Source organism: Peromyscus maniculatus, chromosome 1 (assembly GCF_049852395.1).
Source record: "Peromyscus maniculatus bairdii isolate BWxNUB_F1_BW_parent chromosome 1, HU_Pman_BW_mat_3.1, whole genome shotgun sequence".
Taxonomy (NCBI): Eukaryota; Metazoa; Chordata; class Mammalia; order Rodentia; family Cricetidae; genus Peromyscus; species Peromyscus maniculatus.
The window spans coordinates 199,176,186-199,195,234 of record NC_134852.1 but is presented as its reverse complement, the minus strand read 5'-3'; the positions used below and the strand labels follow the sequence as shown (position 1 = coordinate 199,195,234).

General features: G+C 47.5%; 2 protein-coding genes across 8 annotated transcripts in view; both read right to left on the bottom strand.

The window, feature by feature from the left end:
• As3mt (arsenite methyltransferase) overlaps positions 1-19,049 on the bottom strand; it is a 200,719-nt gene that overhangs the window by 104,620 nt on the left and 77,050 nt on the right. The gene's annotated exons all lie outside the window — the stretch shown is intronic.
• Positions 1-19,049, bottom strand: part of Wbp1l (WW domain binding protein 1 like) — a 69,168-nt gene that overhangs the window by 17,058 nt on the left and 33,061 nt on the right. The window lies entirely within an intron of this gene.

Here is a 19,049-nt window from a genome sequence, read left to right as displayed (position 1 = left end):
GTAAGCCTAAAATTCTGGAGGCTGAGGCAGGAGGACTGCATTGAGCTCAAGACCAACCTGGGCTTCACAGTGAGTGGAGTCCAAGCCAGCCTAGGATACAGGGCGAGGATCTGTGGCAAAGAGAGGCAGAGGCTAGAGAAAACTCGCCGGTAATGTGCTTGCTGCGTAAGCATTAGGAACTAAGTTTGGATCCCAGCACCCATATAAAAATGTGGGCATGGTGGTGCACATCTGTAATTCCAGCAACATGGTAGGGGGTGTAAGGGGGAGGAGCAGCTCACAGACAGAGGACCTGATGGAGACGAGAAGATCCCTGCCAACTAGCCAGCCCAGCTGATTCGGTGAACTCACTCCAGGCTCAGTGAGCGCTCATCTCAAAACATGAAGTGGAGGGGCTGGAGGGGTGGATGGCTCAGTGGTTAAGAGCACTGGCTTGTTCTTCTAGGGGATTCAATTCCCAGCATCCACATGGCAGCTCACACCTGTCTGTTAACTCCAGTTCCAGGGTTTCTGAAACCTTCACACAGACATACATGCAGGCAAAACACCAGTGAACAATAAATAAATCATATATTAAAAAAATGAACTGGAGTGCAACTGAGAAAGATACTTAATGTCAGCCTCTGGCCTTCTCATGCACACATGTGCACAGACACACTAACTGGTACACACATATCTCACACACGCGCACACACACACACGTGCGCACACGCACAAACACACACACACAAATGAAATAACATACTAACCAACCTTAACCTCAGCTAATAAACATTTTGAGCAACTTCACACATGTATGATGAAACTTACACACACGTCACCTGCCATATCTGACTTTCAGTGTTTCATTTACTATAATCAGTCTGTGCCAAGCACCATCTTGGGTAAATGGGAGGCACAGATAAAGGAAACATTGTTCCTATCTTTAACGAGCTCAAAGTTACGAAGGAAAACCCTACCCAAGCAAAGAAACTCAACCCAAAGGTTCCATCTGCATCTACTGCCCTGCCCATTGGCGTAAATCCCGGCAGACAGCTGCCAGGGGAAACAAGTCACGTGGTCGGCTCTAGCCTTACCTACACCGGCTTCAAGCATACACAAAGCACCCACGAGCGTCCAGAGGCCAGGCAGCTACAGGAGGGACCTACAGCTACAGAGAGAGACAGGAGAAAGGGCAGAACTGTATACCAGATCCTTCCTCAGTGCACATCTCTACCACACACTCTCGGGGCTGGGTAAACTGAGTCAGTGGGTAAACGTCCAACAAACTCGACAACCTAAGTTTGATCCCCTGAAACCCACAATGGAAGGAGAGTACCAACTCCCGCAGGCCGGCCTCTGACTTCTGAATGTGTGCCGTGACATGTGCATACTCACACACACAGTAACGAAGAATAAAATTAATTCGGAAAAAGAACTCTTACGCCCCGGGATAGACCAGCTCAGGAGACACGCGGAAGGGCAGTAAACGCTGACAGCCAGCGAGTCTCCCAGTGTTGCGAGTTCCTTATTCTCGCGTTCCCGAGCCCAGCGAAAGCAGAGCACTGTCTAGCAGGCGGCTGTCCGATTGGAGGCGCCTTCAGAGGCAGGGTGCATGTGGAGACAGCAGAGCTGTGCTTGCTGCGTGCTCCAGACCCAGCCCCTCGGGCGTCAGAGCAAACCACCCCTTTCCTAAGGACAGCAAGCCTCTCCAAGCTCACCAAGCCCTGCCAGTGCCATTCTTTGGCACACTAGTTTGCAAAAGCAAGTTCAAAGTAGTCGTGCACTTTTAAAACGGGCCATGCTTCCTCTACCCCAGCAAATAAATTCAGCGATCCTTCTGCCTGGGGAAAATCCACCAGATGAGGCAGAGGCGGCCAACCAGTCCTACATGACCTGTGCAACGAGCACACTTGAAATCTAAACAAGTAATGTCCTCCTGACCCACCGCTGTCCACTCTGCTCTTGGCCCTTCACGCTCCTGTTAGAGACAGGACCCCACTGCCTTGCTGCTTGGCTCCAGTGCAGAGCTAGCTGCCCTGGCACCCCTTAACCCAGTGCCTCAAACCCGCTTTAAGCTGGACTGCTCACCCCCCACCCACGCCCCCCTCCTCGTGCCCAAAGGCGGGGACCCTGCCCTCTGCGCTCCTCTTGCTCTTGGGAATCTCGCCCCTCTGCAGTATGGGAAAGGAAAGGAGGCAGGCAGTGATGAAGACAGGAAGTGGGCTCAGAGGAAGACGTGAGAAGGATCGCTGGGATGAGAAGTGCGCTCCCCCAGCCAGACCTGCGGCAGGAAAGAAACCTGGCAGGCTCAGATTCTGCCTCAGTCCTGCCACTTCAGAGGAACAAGACTTTGGGCAAGGGACTCGATGGCCCTAGGGCCAGTTAACACGATCCGTAACCTCCTCAATCTTCAGGCTTTTTGCTTGGCTGGTTTGGGTGCTGGGGATGAAACTCGAGGTCTGGTGCATGCTAAGTGTAGGCTTCATCTGGTTTTCTTCAAACCCACTGCCTCATCCCACCTCCAACAGAGCATCCCCAAGCCAATGTAAGAGTTCATAAAATCCACGGCTCCTCTCACTCAAGCCAACAGCCTCTAAGAATGGTGGGAGGCGCTGCCCGGTGTTCTAGAGCAGCAGCCCAGCCAGAGATCACCACCGAGAGGGGGGTTCAAAGGCCACTCGTGGCTCAGCACCCACAGAGCTCAAGGAGTTAAAAGTGAGTTGGGTCTGCGTCCAAAGCCCCATTCCTGCGTGAGGTTTATTTAATACGCAGCCTTGGGAAGCTGGTTTTCCCATGCTGCTAATATCAGTATTGTTCTGTGAGCCATGATTACTGTGAGGCATGGAGGACCATTCCAACAGCACTTTGTCCTCCTCGGGCATTAATAAAAACAGGACAGCCTGCTGGGGGGCACTTCACATACAAGAGGAACTAGAGAGCACACCATGGGAAGGTCTAATACGAAAAATTCCCAGCGCTCTCCACGGCTCTCCACGGCTCTCCACGCTGTTCTCCCAGGCCTCGCCAAGCACGGCACACACGTGCTGTGTAGGCCCAGGCCTGAATGGAAAACCCCTCCCTCTCATTCCCTTTTCCAGAGTAAACTGGAGAATGGACTGTGATGTTCTTGAGGGTCGGAACCTTGCTCTCCTCGGTCCCTCGTGCCCATCCCAGGACATCACATGCTCCTATGACCGACGGCCACGGGACCTCTCTCCACCAAGGCCGGGCAGGCTGAGGGGAATCGTAACGGCTGTGGCCAACACTGCTAGGGGCCAGCGCCGCTCTCAAGCTTTCCACCCGCTCCTGTGGAGAATTCAGGAACTCTGAAGTAAGCAGGACAGGGAACTGAGGGCCCACAGCCACAAAGCAAGGGAGGGAACCCATCAGGCTCGTGAGACTCCAGACCCTGAGCTTTCGCCATGGGGCCGCCCTGTGTAAGCTACTTCTGCTACTTCTCCATGCTTAGCTGCTTCAATGAAAATCTCAAGCCAAACAAGACTCGCTTTTGACGGAAACGGTGTCGGCCCAGCTCCCGTAGACTTCTACTTGGGAACAGTGTACCTCATCTACACCGAGCAGTGGGAAGAGGGGACACGCTGGGGCTCCTCCCTTCTGAGCTCAACATGCCACGCTCTGGCACGTCAGGGAGCAGAACAGGAGAAGTTCCCCCCAGTGGGGGATGGAATGCGTGCAAGGTCCCCCACCCCGTTCCTTTCTGCAGCACAGTGCAAGCCCACCCCCCCCCCCCCGTTCCCTCTGCACGTGACGGTCTAGACGGCTCCTGGGAGGAAGGTGAGCGCCACTCAGGACGAGGAGGATGATTAGGAAGTGTAGCTACAGGAAAGGCACGAGAAGAATGTTCCAGAACAAAAATGCTATCAGCGAACTTCTTTGGCTAGGAGATGACAGAAGTAGGGAGGTTAGGTGAGCCAGAGCCTAACAAGGCAGGCAGAAGACAGGCCAGATTGACATTTTAAAAGTTACCTTCAACCTCCTCAGGTACTGTAGGCACATGGTGCACAGGCATACATTCAGGCAAAATCCATACATATCAAAATAAAATATCAAAGAGAGAGAGGGGAGACAGACAGACACACACACACAGGGTGGGAGGGGGGAGAGAGAGAGAGAGAGAAAGAATCTGCAGTCACCCTCTCCTAGAAAGGCATCTAAAAGTCCATATAGGAAAGAAAAGGAAAAACAAGGTAAGAAGACATAGAACATATCAAAAGGGAACTGCAAAACCTAAGTGCTCTTGGGGCTGGAGAGATGGCTCTGAGGTTAAGAGCACTGGCTGCTCTTCCAGAGGACAGGGGTTCAATTCCTAGCATCCACATAGGGTCTCACAACCACCTGTAATTCCAGTGCCAGGAGATCCAACGCCCCCTTCTGGCCTCAATGGGCACTGCACACACATGGTGCACAGACATGCATGCAGGCATAACCCCCACACACAATTTTTAGAAAGTGCTGTTACACCGAGGCCTTCACCTTAAGAATGGCAGCAGTGAATGAACAATCTCTGTTCCAGGGCCATGTGTACAGCCCTGGCAACACACGCTGTGATCAGCTCTAAGAGACACCAAACAAACAGAGTAGCACAAAGAAGAAACAATCAAGGCCAACACAGAGACTCACGAGCACATTCTTACAATGGGAAAAGGCTGAACGGTGCGTCTTTTGCACATAAGCAAAAAATTATCTCATTTCTTTAGTGGCAGCATAAGCCGTGGGACTAATGATGTCCTTAACAGTTTCCACATCTTGTAGTTGCTATTCTTAGCTGCGCCACTGTAAAGGTCAATTTAATCAACATGAGAACTTTCTCAGTGCCAGCATTTTAGAAAGAGACACTGGGCGGTAATGGTTCTTCAGGCATGGTTTTAATTTGCCAGTTTATGGGGCTGGAAAACCCTGGGAGCAACTGGCTGATGCCAACGTCATCTTCACATCCTTAGGAAAACACTGAAATTTTAAAGGTTAAGAGTGAAAAACAGGAAAATCAAAGTCCTTTACTGGATGTTAAAGTACACAGGGCACCAGCTCTCTTGGCTGTCTGCTGTGAATGACACTTCGGGCTCTCCATGCAGAGAGAACGAACTTCTAGTGGAAATGTTTGGCCTCCCCCACCCCCCTAAAATCACTTAGCTATGCACGCTCTTTACATTAATCATACGCCAGGCGACGTGTGGGGTGAGGCGCGAGCAGGACAATAAGGACAGGTAGGCAAAAGTTCTACCGTGAACTACTGGCTACATAACAACAGCGTCTTAATTAGACACTGAGCCTGCAAGGAAGAGCTCCAGGAACCGAAAATTACAGAGGGAAAGTAGAAGTCACACCCAGAAATGAGGCCAGAGCTTTCTGGTTGCCCTGCCAAGTGGGTTATTTGATGATCTGGGGTCACTCTGAAGCAGGGAGATGGAATTGAGACCCAACATACAAAGATGAGACCCACTGAGCATGGTGGTAGACTCTTTTAATCCCAGAACTCAGGAGCCACAAGCAGGTGAAGCTCTGAGTGTTCAAGACCAGTACAGTCTATATAGCAATTTCCAGGATAGGCAAGGCTACAAGCAAGACCCTGTCTAAAACAAAACAGAGCTGGAGAGATGGCTCAGCGGTTAAGCGCACTGGCAGCTCTTCCAGAGGTCCTGAGTTCAATTCCCAGCAACCACATGGTGGCTCACAACCATCTGTAATGAGATCTGATGCCCTCTTCTGGTGTGCAGGCAATAATACATAATAAATAAATCTTTAAAACAAACAAATCACAAAAGATAGGACCCTCAAAGGGGAAATACAGATCAGAAAAAATAAAAGAGCCATTAGATCTGAATGGGGAGGGGAGAAATTTCCTCTAAAAATCCATGATCATGGGGCCTTCCCTCAAACTAACATAAGACTTGACTTGCCTTAAAAAAAAAAAAACTTCAGCCGGGCGTTGGTGGCGCACGCCTTTAATCCCAGCACTCGGGAGGCAGAGCCAGGCGGATCTCTGTGAGTTCGAGGCCAGCCTGGGCTACCAAGTGAGCTCCAGGAAAGGCGCAAAGCTACACAGAGAAACCCTGTCTCGAAAAACCAAAAAAAAAAAAAAAAAAAAAAAACTTCAAACTGAAAATGTAATAAAAATTGGTTTCAGAGTCAAGCATGGTGGTGTTTGCAGAATCCCAGCAGTCAGAAACAGGAGGAAGGAGAGTCATGAGACCGGCTACATAGTGAGACCCTTGTCTCTGGGGGAAAAAGTGTCCTTGGGCTGGCCAGATTGCTCAGTGGATAAAGGTGCTTGCTGCCAAGCCTGACAGCCTGAGTTAATCGCCAGGATCTACATGGTAGAAAGAGAGAACTGACTCCTGATACAAGGGTTGCAAGGGAGAGTTCCCAGGCTAGCACCAGCCATCTTGCAGAAGAAATATAAAACCCCAAAGAAGTCTCACTCAGAAGCACAGTGTTTTATATTGTGATGTTAACATGTCATCTTGGGGACAAAAGAGAAAAAAAGGTTCTAGTAGAACGTGATGTGTCTGTGTGCCAAGGGGACAAGGAGTCAGTTGTGCTGGCGAGTTTTACGTCAACTTGACATAAGCTAGAGTCATTTTGGAAGTCGAGTCCAGAAAATGTTGCCACCAGATTGGTCTGAGTGCAAGACCACGAAGTGCATCATTGCTGACTAATGTGTCCAACTCTCGGTGAGCATTGCCACCCCTGGGCTGGGTGTCCTGGATGCCGTAGGAAAGCGGGTTGAGCAAGCCATGGGAGCAAGCCAGTAAGCAGCACCCTCCACTGCTCTGCATCATCAGTTCCTGTCTCAGGATTCCTCCTAACTTCCTTCTGTGATGGACTGGGATGTGGAGCTGTGAGCTGAAATCAACCCTTTTCTCCCCAAGTTGCTTTCGGTCATGATGCTTCATCACAGCTGCAGAAAGCCTAAGACACATGGTAAGGAATCCCATAAATAAAGCTCTACTGAAGATGGGTTTACAGGTGAAATACACAATATATAAAACACGATCCATCACAAACAAGACTTGGAAAATCCAACAAATAGGGTAAGACCAGCTGGAAGGAAATGAACTTAGGATAATAGAGTGTTCAGATAAGACACAAGAGGTTTCAGCCAGGTGTGGTCACTTACACCTCTAATCCCAGAACTCAAGAAGCTGAGGCAGCTGAGGCAGGAGAATCACCATGAGTTCAAAACTAGCCTGAGGTCCAGGTCAAGACCCTATCTAGGGAAAAGACAGAAGGAAAAAATGAAAGGGAGTGAAGGAAAGAGGAAAGAAAGGAGGGAGGCGAGAAGCAGGGAGGGAAGGAAGGAAGGAAGGAAGGAAGGGAGGGAGGGAGGGAGGGAGGGAGGGAGGGAGGGAGGAAGGAAGGAAGGAAGGAAGGATGGAAGGAAGGAAGGAGGGAGTGTACAGAGCCAGCTGAGCAGGGAGAGTACCTTTCAGGATTGAGAACCTGAGTGCAATCCGCAGACCCACCAGATACGAGAGGAAGGCGCTTGTAATCCCAGTGCCGGGGAGCCAGAGACAGGTGGGTTCCTGGGGCTCAGTGGCTCTGCAGCCCAGCTACTGGGGAGTCCTAGGCCAGGAATGTCTCAAAAGGGAGGGGAGGATGGCGCCTGTCCAAGACTGTCCTCTGGCCTACACACACACACACACACACACACACACACACACACACACACACACACACGCTTGCACACCCTTGTACATTTGTGCACCTGCACATGAACACACACACACACACACATCAAAGGTGAGGTTCCAAGCCGGGCGTGGTGGCGCACGCCTTTAATCCCAGCACTCGGGAGGCAGAGGCAGGCGGATCTTTGTGAGTTCGAGGCCAGCCTGGGCTACCAAGTGAGCTCCAGGAAAGGCGCAAAGCTACACAGAGAAACCCTGTCTCGAAAAAAACCAAAAAAAAAAAAAAAAAAAAAAAAAAAAAAAAAAAAAGGTGAGGTTCCAAATAACTAAAGCCCAAAAAGAAAGAATATACCGAGAGAAGAATATTAGCAAAGGAGAGCTAGTGGCCGACGCTTGTTCCAGCAGCACAAATAACGACACAGAGAGCAGAATGGCCCCAAGCAAGCATTAGTACAAAGTCATGAAGCACTCCGAGTCTTGGGGAGAGAGAGAGAGAGAGAGCAAGAGTGAGGCCAGACACCTTTAACCCAGCACTCGGGAGGCAGACGCAGGTGGATCTCTGAGTTCAAGGCCAGCCTGGTCTACAGAATGAGTTCCAGGACAGCCAGGGCTACACAGAGAAACCCTGTCTTGAAAAAACCAAAAAAGAAAGCAAGAAAATAGATTTGGAAAACTCATCCATGAAAGTAAAAATGCAGGATCGAGGTGATGTCAATGGATAATGACATCACTGTCACTAAGCCTAATGAACTCAGTTCCTAGGACCCACACAGTAGAAGGCAAGAATAATTCTTACACACTGACCTCTGACCTCTACATGCAGGCTTCCTACCCACATACAATAAATAAGTAAATATAATAAAAAAAAATCCTCAATAGATGGGTTAGACAGAGATTTGGCAAAGTTAAAAAGAGAATTAATAAACCAGGGAGCAGATCTGAGAAAATTACCCAGCAAAGTGTGCTTTTCTCAACTAGGAAAAAAACATGGAAATGGAAAATAACAAAATGCTCATGAAGAAAAGAAAAGAGAGTGGAAGCGTGGCTGTATTCAGAGATGACTGGAGACAATTTCCAGAACAGTTAAGATGTGGAATTTAGGGGTGGTAATGAATACATATACACACACACACACACACACACACACACACACACACACACACACACACACACACATTTTATATGTGTGTGTACATTTTATGAAACTACAGAACAACAAAGATTTTACATTCTCATTTTCAAATAAAATTGGAATTTAAAGAATAACAAGCTTCACAGGATATTACAACAGAAAAAGAGGACAAAGATTTAGGTAGAGCTGGGGAAGCGCATGGGATGGCGGCATCTGAACTACGCCCCGCAGGACAAGGAGACCCTGGCTGAAGCCGACGTTTAGGAACACTGCTCTAGGCAGGGGATGTAACGCGCATGCACCACACTTGGTGTTCTCAAGGACCAGAAGAAAGAGAGCTGGCGTGGACGGTGCGGCGGGTCTCAAGGAGAACTCAGCGGTTGACGGAGCCCCGCGCTCCGCACAAACCCTTCGGCGATGCCCGGGCGCTGCTTCAGCAAGTTTTCTCCCCTAGGCTGTGGAGACTTTAATAGGTTTAACAATATTTTTGAGACTCTTACAATTACTTTCCAACTGCACGGTAAACAATAAAACGATTTTTTCTTCCACCCTTGAACCTTGAATGGAAAACAGACCAACTCTGGCACTGCACATCCACCGGGCAGAGGTCTCCTGATTCGGGTACTGAAACCAAAGGAGGCCAGCTTCCCCACATCCTGAAAATGCAGGGCCTTCAGGGCCAGCTCCGTAGGTCCTCAGAAAAAGGTCCACGGGTGGTTAGGAAAAGGGTGGTTAGGAAAAGTATTCTCTAAAGCTATACGGATTTACCTAATTTTGGGGGGGTGGGGTGGGTGGGGGGTGAATTGAGACAGTCTCTCTCTGTGGTCCTAGAACTCAGTATGTAGACCTGGCTGGCGCTGAACTCACAGAAACCCATTGCCTCTTCCTCTCAATTGCTGGGATGAAAGACGTGCACCACCATGCCCTGCTACCTGCATTTTGAACAACCAGAAAGTCAAGTTATCATCTCTAATATTAAGGGATGCAAATGTAAGGCTACGCGAAGAGCTAAGGGAAGCGTGACAATCTGCTCAAGCGGACACTCTGAACAGGGCACAAGGAACAACGGAGCGGGTTCCTGCCTGCTGATTCTACACATTAGCCTGATCTGTCTTTCTCCCATAGTGACACTGTCATACACTCATTCTGTACCCTCCACAATATATACCGTGCCTGGAACTTTTTTTTTTTTTTTTTAATGTGTGTGGTTGCTTGCCTGCATGTATGTCTGTGAACCACATGCACGAAGCATCCTTGGAGGCTAGAAGGCATTAGATCCCCCTGTGGCTGGTGTTACAGGTGGTTGTTAGTCATCATGTGGGTACAGGGAATCAAACCCAGGTCCTCTGCAAGAGCAACCAGTGCTCTTAACCCCTCAGCCAACTCTCCAGCCCCCTGGAAATGATTTTTTAAGCTTTGCTAGCAAAAGGTAAATTTCATCCTTTCTGATAGAGCAAGCCACTTGCAAGAAGTTAACCAAGACTCAGCCTTGTACACGCACTGGAGACTAGGGAATGGATTTTTAAGCTGTTTGTTGGAATTCAGCATTTTCCCAAAAGAACAAAGAGCCTGAGCTAAAAGGGCAAGTCCCCCTAAGAGAGGCAGCAGACCCATCCGGTAAGTCTCAATCACCTCACAGCTCAGGTCTGACTTGTGCTTCACTCCTTAAGGGCTCTGGCTCCGTCCCCTCTCTCTAGATACAAAGTCCACTAACAGGTAAAGCCAAAGCCTGGAGCCAGTGACGCACTAGAGAAAGCGCTAAGCTAAGAGATGCCTGCTGCCCTTTCTGTGGGTGCTGGAGATCTCCCGAGCTCCCCCTCAGGTATTTCTTAATGTGGAGCGAGAACCTCTGGAATCAGGGACTAAAAATTCTCCTTTTTTTCTTCCCCCCTCTGTGTAGCCTGGCTGTCCTAGAACTCACTCTGTAGCCCAGGCTGGCCTCGAACTCACAAAGATTCGCCTGCCTCTGCCTCCTGAGTGCTGGGATTAAAGGCGTGCACCACCACCTGGCTGAAAATTCTTTCCAAAACATTCCCTGAAACAAGCATGGTGGCAAGGGTCTGTAATCCTAGCACTTGGGAGGCAAAGGCAGGCGGATGAAGAGTTCTAGGCCATCCTTACCTACATAGCAAGTCTGAGGCCAGCCTGGGCTACATGAAACTGTCTTAAAACAAACACACACACACACACACACACACACACACACACACACACACACACACACACACACTTTAAAATGAAAAATAAGTGCTGGAGTCCAGCTCCAGCAGGTTCAGATTCCCAAGAGGGAGGTGTGACCCTTTGAGAGCAATAGGCATTTAGATACTTGCTGAACTTCCCAGCTTTTGCCTCAGGAAAAAATGCTGTAATGAAGTTAATGGCCACTTTCGGGCCTAAATCATTGAGTCAATCTGCTTTCAAGCTTGCCTGTGGCTAGACTATTGTACAATAGTTTACAGAGTACAAAAGATGTAGCCTTTCTTCAATAAATGAGCAGTCATCCTGATTCACCCTCAGATCCGGTCAGTCATCTGCATGCCCCCCCCACCCCCTTGACTCCATACCTCCTCTTTGGGACCTGAACCCCACTGGAACAGGTCCCCGGCAAAAAAGGGGCTGGAGAGATGGCTCAACTGTTAAGAACACTTGTTGCTCTTGATGAGGTCCCAGGTTTGACTCCTAGCACCCCCATGACAGCTTACAACTATCTGTCTGACCTCAGTGGGTACCAGGCATGTATGTGACGCTCAAACATACATGCAGGCAGAACACATATATACACAAAATTCAAAAATAAATAAACTATACAAAAAGTAAATAAAAACACTCCCTGGGATAGCCAGGTGATGGTGGTGCACGCCTTTAATCCCAGCACTCGGGAGGCAGAGCCAGGTGGATCTCAGTGAGTTCAAGGCCAGCCTGGTCTATAGAGCAAGTTCCAAGACAGCCAGGGCTACACAGAGAAACCCTGTCTCAACAAAAACAAAAACAAAAACAAAAAACAGTCCATGCTTTCCATAACAGTTAAGGACTAATGTTTTTTTCTAGAATCCCAAACATGCTCAATAGTTACCCACAAGAGTACCAACTTAGAAGCAGGCACATAAATCATTTACCCTTTGTCCCATTCCATAAAAAACACAATAAATCATAAACATGCATTTTAAAAATAAGTGACACATTCATTAGGCACACTCCCAACTGGCCCATACTGCTATTGCTGAAGCCACATCATTAAACAGCCCCCAAACGGAGCAGCAAGCGGAGAGATTAAAATCCATTTCCTGTGTTGCTATTAGGAACCTGGACAACAACCTCACAGAGAGTCACCTGACCCTATAGGAAAATCCCAGAGTGAAAATCTGAAGCTGCAGCACACCCTGAGGTTTTCTTACAGTCCACTCCCTGAGCTTCTCCCAGCGCCACCCCTGCCCCTACAGTCCGGGGCTGCAAGATCACTGGACCACTCTTCCGTCCCTGGACAAAGGCAGCCCAGCTCAAGGGCCCCAGAAATCCCACCTCACCAGCTTCTTCTGCCACAGGCCACGAAGAAGAAGGACTCCTGAAATAGGGCGCACAGAGAGACGGAGGGCTGAAATAAGCAGGGTGGGGGCAGGGTGGGGCAGAATGGGGGCAGGGTGGGAGCAGGGTGGGGGCAGGGCAGCTGCTCACTGTCTACTTTTGAGCCCACCCAGTAACTTTATCTTTTCTTTTTAAATTGTTTCTATTTTCGTTTTGCCTACACTCCGCATGTGCACCACACTGAGTGCCTGGCGCCTGCAGAGGTCCGAGGAGGTTGTCTGAGCCCCTGGAACTAGAGTTGTGAGCTGCTCTGTGGGTGCTGAGAATAGAACCCGGGTCCTCTGGGAGAGCAACAGTGCTCTTAACCACCGAGCCATCTCAGGGCCCCCATCCAGGTTTTTACACAGGTGCTAGTGGATCCCCCTCACTGAGCCGCCATCCCAGCCCGTTTTTCATCTAAAGGAGAAGGAAAGGAAGGGAGGGAGTCTGGGAGTTTTAAAGTGAGAAATATCCACATAAGAACATAAATGTAGGGGTTAGAGAGACATTTCGGCAGGAAGTGCTTGCTGCTCTTCCAGAAGGTCCAGGGTTCAATTCCCAGCACCCACATCAGGTGGCTCACAGGAACCAAGGCAGTGACTTCTTATGGCCCCCATAGGCACCTGCACACACATGCACAGACTTACACATATAAATAATAAAAATAAAAACAAATCGTAAAATTGCTTGTGCTTGGAAGGCAGAGGCAGGCGGATCTCTGTAAGTTCAAGGCCAGCCTTGTCTACAGAGTTCCAGGACAGTCAGGGCTACACAGAGAAACCCTGTGTGTGTGCGCGTGCGTGCGTGCGTGCGTGCGTGCGTGAGAGCCTAGAGCACAGACATGCATGGCTCCGTCCTCCCCGCTCTTTGCACCGGCCCCCACATCCCCGTGGTCATGCATGGCTCCGTCCTCCCCGCTCTTTGCACCAGCCCCCACATCCCTGTGGTCATGCATGGCTCCGTCCTCCCCGCTCTTTGCACCGGCCCCCACATCCCTGTGGTCATGCTTGGCTCCGTCCTGCCAGCTGGTTCCGTGGGTGCAGCTGGTTATCTCCTCCGGCTTCAGCCGCGGACAGTTCACTAGCTCACAAGGGTAAGGCAGGCTCAGGAGAGCCGGTGTCAGCGGCTGCCCTCAGTCTCCCACACGAACGAACGCTTACAACAGCACTGCGCATGCGCCATGTCAAACAGGTACTTGACAAAGGGCCCCTCTCTCCTGCATGGGGGACATTCCTCTTGATGCTCGCACCTCGCCAAACGGAGAGAGACCCAGGCTGTGTGTGTCAGGCACTGAACGTTTTTTCACCTGGTACTTATTTTCTTTTTCATAGAAAAAGAAGAAACTGGACTTCACAGCCACTGCACAGTTAGGAAGCGTTCCCTGGATCTAACATTCAAACATTAGCAGAGAGGTTTTCCTTGTTTGGTTTTTTCAGACCGGGTTTCTCTGTGTAACCCTGGCTGTCCTGGATCTCACTCTGTAGACCAGGCTGGCCTCGAACTCACAGAGATCCGATCCGCCTGCCTCTGCCTCCTGAGTGCTGGGATAGCAGGGAGAATTTAATGCTCGGGAACGATCCTAAACTTTTACGCTGCAAGTTGACACAAAGTCAGCAGATAACGGACTCTGCCTTCCAAACCTTTAATGACTCGAGAGAGTGAGAGAGCAAGCTGAGCGTGTGGCCTTTAGTTCCAGCACTCGGGAGGCAGAGGCAGGAGGATCTCTGTGAGTTCAAGACCATCCTGGTCTATATATAGTGAGTTCTACACGGTGTGAACCTGTCTCAAAACTGGGGGGGGGGGAAGCAGGGGGGAATGTAGGGACTGGGGAGACGGCTCCGACAGGAAAGTGCCATCAGTGCAAGCATGAGCACCCGACTTCAGTCCCCAGAACCCAAGTAAAAAGCTGGGCACTGCGGTGCACACCTGCTATGCCAGTGCTCGGGAGGTGGAGACGGGGAGGTCCCCAGGCTGGCCAGCCCGCCAGCCTAATCAGCAAGCCCCAGGTCCCACTGAGAGCCTCCGTCTCAAGAACCACAGCGGGTAGGTCCCAAGAAATGACATTTAAGGTTGGTCTCTGACCGTCCCCGTGTCCTCACCCCCACCCCACCCCCGCCACCACACAGCTACCTGAGTGTGCACCCCACCACCACACACAGAGTCAAGTTCATCTTGCCCCTTCACAAGCACAATCTAAATCAATAAAATTCAATCTGTCATTCCTTGTGCTAGTGGACCTGGGTTCTATAAGAAAACAGGCTGGGGGGGACGATTCAAGATGGCGGAGACAAGCAGACGCAGGTAGGCCTGTGGCAGCGACCCGCAGAGGTAGACGGGTCCGGCGGCAGCGGCCGACAGGGACATTTAGGCCCAGCGGCAGCTGGTGGAGACATTCAGGCCCAGCGGCGGCCCACAGAGGTGGACAGGCCCTGTGGCGGAGATAAGCAGACGGAGGTGGACGGACCCAGCGCCAGAGGCCGACAGAGACATTCAGGCCCGGCGGCAGCCCACAGAAGTAGACAGGCCACACGGCGGGGACAGGAGGACGCAGGTCAGCGACTCGCGGAGGTGGAAGGACCCGGTGGCAGCGGCCGACAGGGACATACAGGCCCGGCGGCAACCGGCAGAGACATACAGGCCCCGTGGCAGTTCACAGAGGTGGATGGGCCTGGCAGCGGTAGCAAGTGGAGGTGTTGGTGAGACTACCCTGCTCAGCTGAAACCCATCTGGGAGAGGATTCAGATGCCTACAGTTTGAAGTCTGAAGAAACAAGATCAGCTGAGGAGTTGACAAATGAATAAAACGTGACCTGGTAACACAGAAGGCGCTACCCAGCCACTAAACCAGATCACCAGAATCATAAGTATATAATTCACAGACTGAAATCAGCTGTCCCTGAAGAAACAGCCCAATAGCACCAATTTAACCAAGAACCCCTACTAAACCAAGACTAAAAATTAGAACAAGAGAGGCACTCTCAGACACAGATACCACCTGCACCGTACAGAGGAAAAGATGAGTAGACACCAGTGCAAAAATACAGGCAACAACATAAAGACCTATATGGCAACATCAGAACCTAGTGATTCTACACCTGAAAGACCTAAACATACCATGACAGAAGAAACAGAAGAAATCAACCCTAAAAATGACTTTAAGAAGATGATAGAGGCCCTTAAAGAAGAAATAAAACATTCCCTCAATGAGGAAATAAAAACTTTCCTTAAAGAGGAAATGAAAAACTACCTTAAAGAGGAAATAAAAACTTTCCTTAAAGTGGAAATGAAAAACTCTCCTAAAGAGGAAATAAAAATTTCCCTTAAAGAGGAAATGAAAAACTCCATTAAAGAGGAAATAAAAAACTCCCTTAAAGAAATGGAAGAAAAAACGAACAAAAAATGGGAAAAAATCAAATCAAGCCAAGAAAAAGCAATTAAACAGATGAAAGAAACATTCCAAGATCTGAAAAATGAATTTGAGACAATAAAGAAAACACATGCTGAGGGAATGCTGGAAATAGAAATCCTGACAAAACGAACAGGAACTACAGAAACAAGCATAACCAACCGATTGCAAGAGATGGAACAGAGAATCTCTGACACTGAAGACACGATAGAGAAAATAGATTCGTCAGTCAAAGAAAACACTAAAGACAAAAATGTTGTAACACAAAACATCCAAGAAATTTGGGACACCATGAAAAGACCAAACCTAAGAATAATAGGGATAGAAGAAGGAGAAGAATACCAACTCAAAGGCACAGAAAATATATTCAACAAAATCATAGAAGAAAACTTTCCTAACCTAAAGAAAGAAATACCTATGAAGATACAAGAAGCTTACAGAACACCGAATAAGCTGGATCCAAAAAAAAAGTCCCCTCGCCACATAATAATCAAAACACTAAACACACAGAACAAAGAAAAAATATTAAGAGCCGCAAAGGAAAAAGACCAAGTAACATATAAAGGTAAACCCATCAGAATAACACCAGACTACTCAATAGAGACTATGAAAGCTAGAAGATCATGGACAAATCTCATGCAGACACTAAGAGACCACGGATGCCAACCCAGACTATTATACCCAGCAAAACTCTTAATCACCATAGGCAGAGTAAACAAAATATTCCAGAATAAAACCAGATTTAAGCCGGGCGGTGGTGGCGCACGCCTTTAATCCCAGCACTTGGGAGGCAGAGCCAGGTGGATCTCTGTGAGTTCGAGGCCAGCCTGGTCTCCAAAGCGAGTTCCAGGAAAGGCGCAAAGCTACACAGAGAAACCCTGTCTCGAAAAACCAAAAAAAAAAAAAAAAAAAAAAAAAAAACCAGATTTAATCAATACCTGTCTACAAACCCAGCCCTACAGAAAGCACTAGAAGGGAAAATTCAACCCAAAGAAGCTAAACACATCCATGAAAAATCAAACAATAGATAATCCCACACCAACATACACCACAGAAGAAACAAGCTGGTGTAGCTATCCTAATATATAGAGAAAAAGGATGTTTCAAAAGAGAAAAGTCTTGTGGCAATGCCTCAGTGGTCCAGGTAACTACCAGAACTCGGAAAAGTTGGTTGAACTTGGGATTGACTGGGAGGCCAAAGATTTAAAAAGCAGAAGATTCTCTCAAGACACAAGTTGTGTGATAATAGTGTGTTTTGTGTGTGTGTGAATGAGAATTTGTAAATGTTGAATTCTAGGCTTCGACAATCATTGTCAATGCAGATTAAGTTGCAAGTATTTATGTTTTAAAACTTAAATTATAAAGCTAGTTACGTCTTTCTAACAACTAGTTTTAATGTTTATGAGCATATTTTACCTACATTACCTTTTCAGGATGTTGAGAAAGATGCATCACAAGCACAGGCTGGAGGCTGGGAGCTAGATGGTTTTGAGGAAGAGGTCTTGGTGGACTCTTTCATAGAGCAAAGGGAAGCAATGCCTTCTGGGAAATGAGCTAAGTTTTAATCTAGTCTTTAAGATTAGAAGTCAAAAACAAAAATATTAAGGAAAGGAAAACCTAATTGATCTTTGAAGTATTGTTATGTGGAATTGAGTGGGACTTTTGAGGCCTTTCTTCCAGAAAACAAGGACTTGGTTGTCAGGCCTATATTAGGCCTAAACCTTGGTGCCATGTAGTTGTACTTCAATCATTTCAATGGAAAGTGTCTTAGTGATTGGAACTTCTAGTGCAGTTTGGAGTTCTTCCATTTGAAAAACGTGATATTTGCATGGGATTGTTTGAATCTTGTTTTCTAGTCCCTCCCCATCACCACACTCATAGTCTGAAGGTAGATTTTTCTCTTGATAAAGGAACAAAAAAGGTGAACATCTTGTTTGTAAATAGGTATCTAGTAACTAGTGGTAAACTTGAAATGGTAGAATTCTTTAAAGCCGAATTCTAGGTAGCCTTAAGAAAATGTATCTTAATTATTTTTGAACCTGTATTCACCTTGTTTTTTTTCAAATATCTTAAGTTATATTTTCTTTTTCAGAGCTGCTTCTTATTTGGGGCTACTTTTTTTTTTTTTTTAATTGAGGTGTAATTCATAAAAGGGTATATTGTTTTGATGAGACTTTTTACAACTGTGGCTGGATGTCTTTCTTTAGTCTTCCAAGAAGGGCCATTTTACTTTTTTAGAGTTACTTTTTAAAGTCATGAGGTCAACAACTTGGACTACTATGCATGTAAGTGCTAATGCAAATTAAAGCCCAAGTTGACCTCCAGCAGCAGTTCATTCTATGTTGACAGTGAGAGAACACTTTGCCTGTTAGGATACTGTTACTCGTGGACTGAAATGCTGAAGAAACCCCTCCCCCTATTTTGTTTTTTGCAAAAATCAAGGTATATTCTAGGGTTTCCTGGTTGACCTCAACAGATAAACTGAGATGATAGTCTTAGTTCAGAAATGATCTGAATGTAGATTTACAGTCTACGTGTACAGCTGACTAAGTGAGATTGCTTTCACAGTTCTGCATGTATCCCATCGGCTCCCCATTAGTCACTGAACTCTTAAAACTGGTATTGTAACATTATCACAATGTTTTGCGCCAATTTTATAAACTTTACAGTGCAATATGTATTCCTTTTCTGAGGCAAACCAAAGGTATATTTTTCAAGGTTCTGCTGCTATCAGCAGCGTTGATGGAGGATTCTTTATACATTTGTAATAGATAGAAATGAACCAGAAAAAAAGAAGAAAAAAGTGGTGGAGGAAAAGGTGAACACTGTAAGAATACTCAAAAGTGCTGAGAGTTGCAAACGCCAAGAATGGCTTTGCATAGTAAATGGAATAGAACAGCTCTGAACTATAGCTTACTTTTCCTGGTTTGGTCTGACAGAATGATTGAATGCTTTTGTACAAAAATCAGAGCCTTAAAAACAAGGATTTGGTGAGATTGTAAAATGGTGTGTCACTTTGGCAAAACAGTTTGGTGGTTGGTCAAAATGCAAAACATTGTTACTCTGTTACTCAACAATTCTACCCTTAGGAATATATCCTCAAACTACTGAAAATGTGCACCTATGAAACATGTACATGAAGGTTTACAGCAGTGTGTTGCTAATAGTAAAAAAGTTAAAACAACTCAAATAGCTATCAAATACTGGAGAGAAATAAAATGTGGCTTATTCATACAATAGAATATTATTAAGACATAAAAATGAATGAGAAACTGACAGATTAAATGACTTTGGTGAACCTTCATAATTTCATTTGTAGA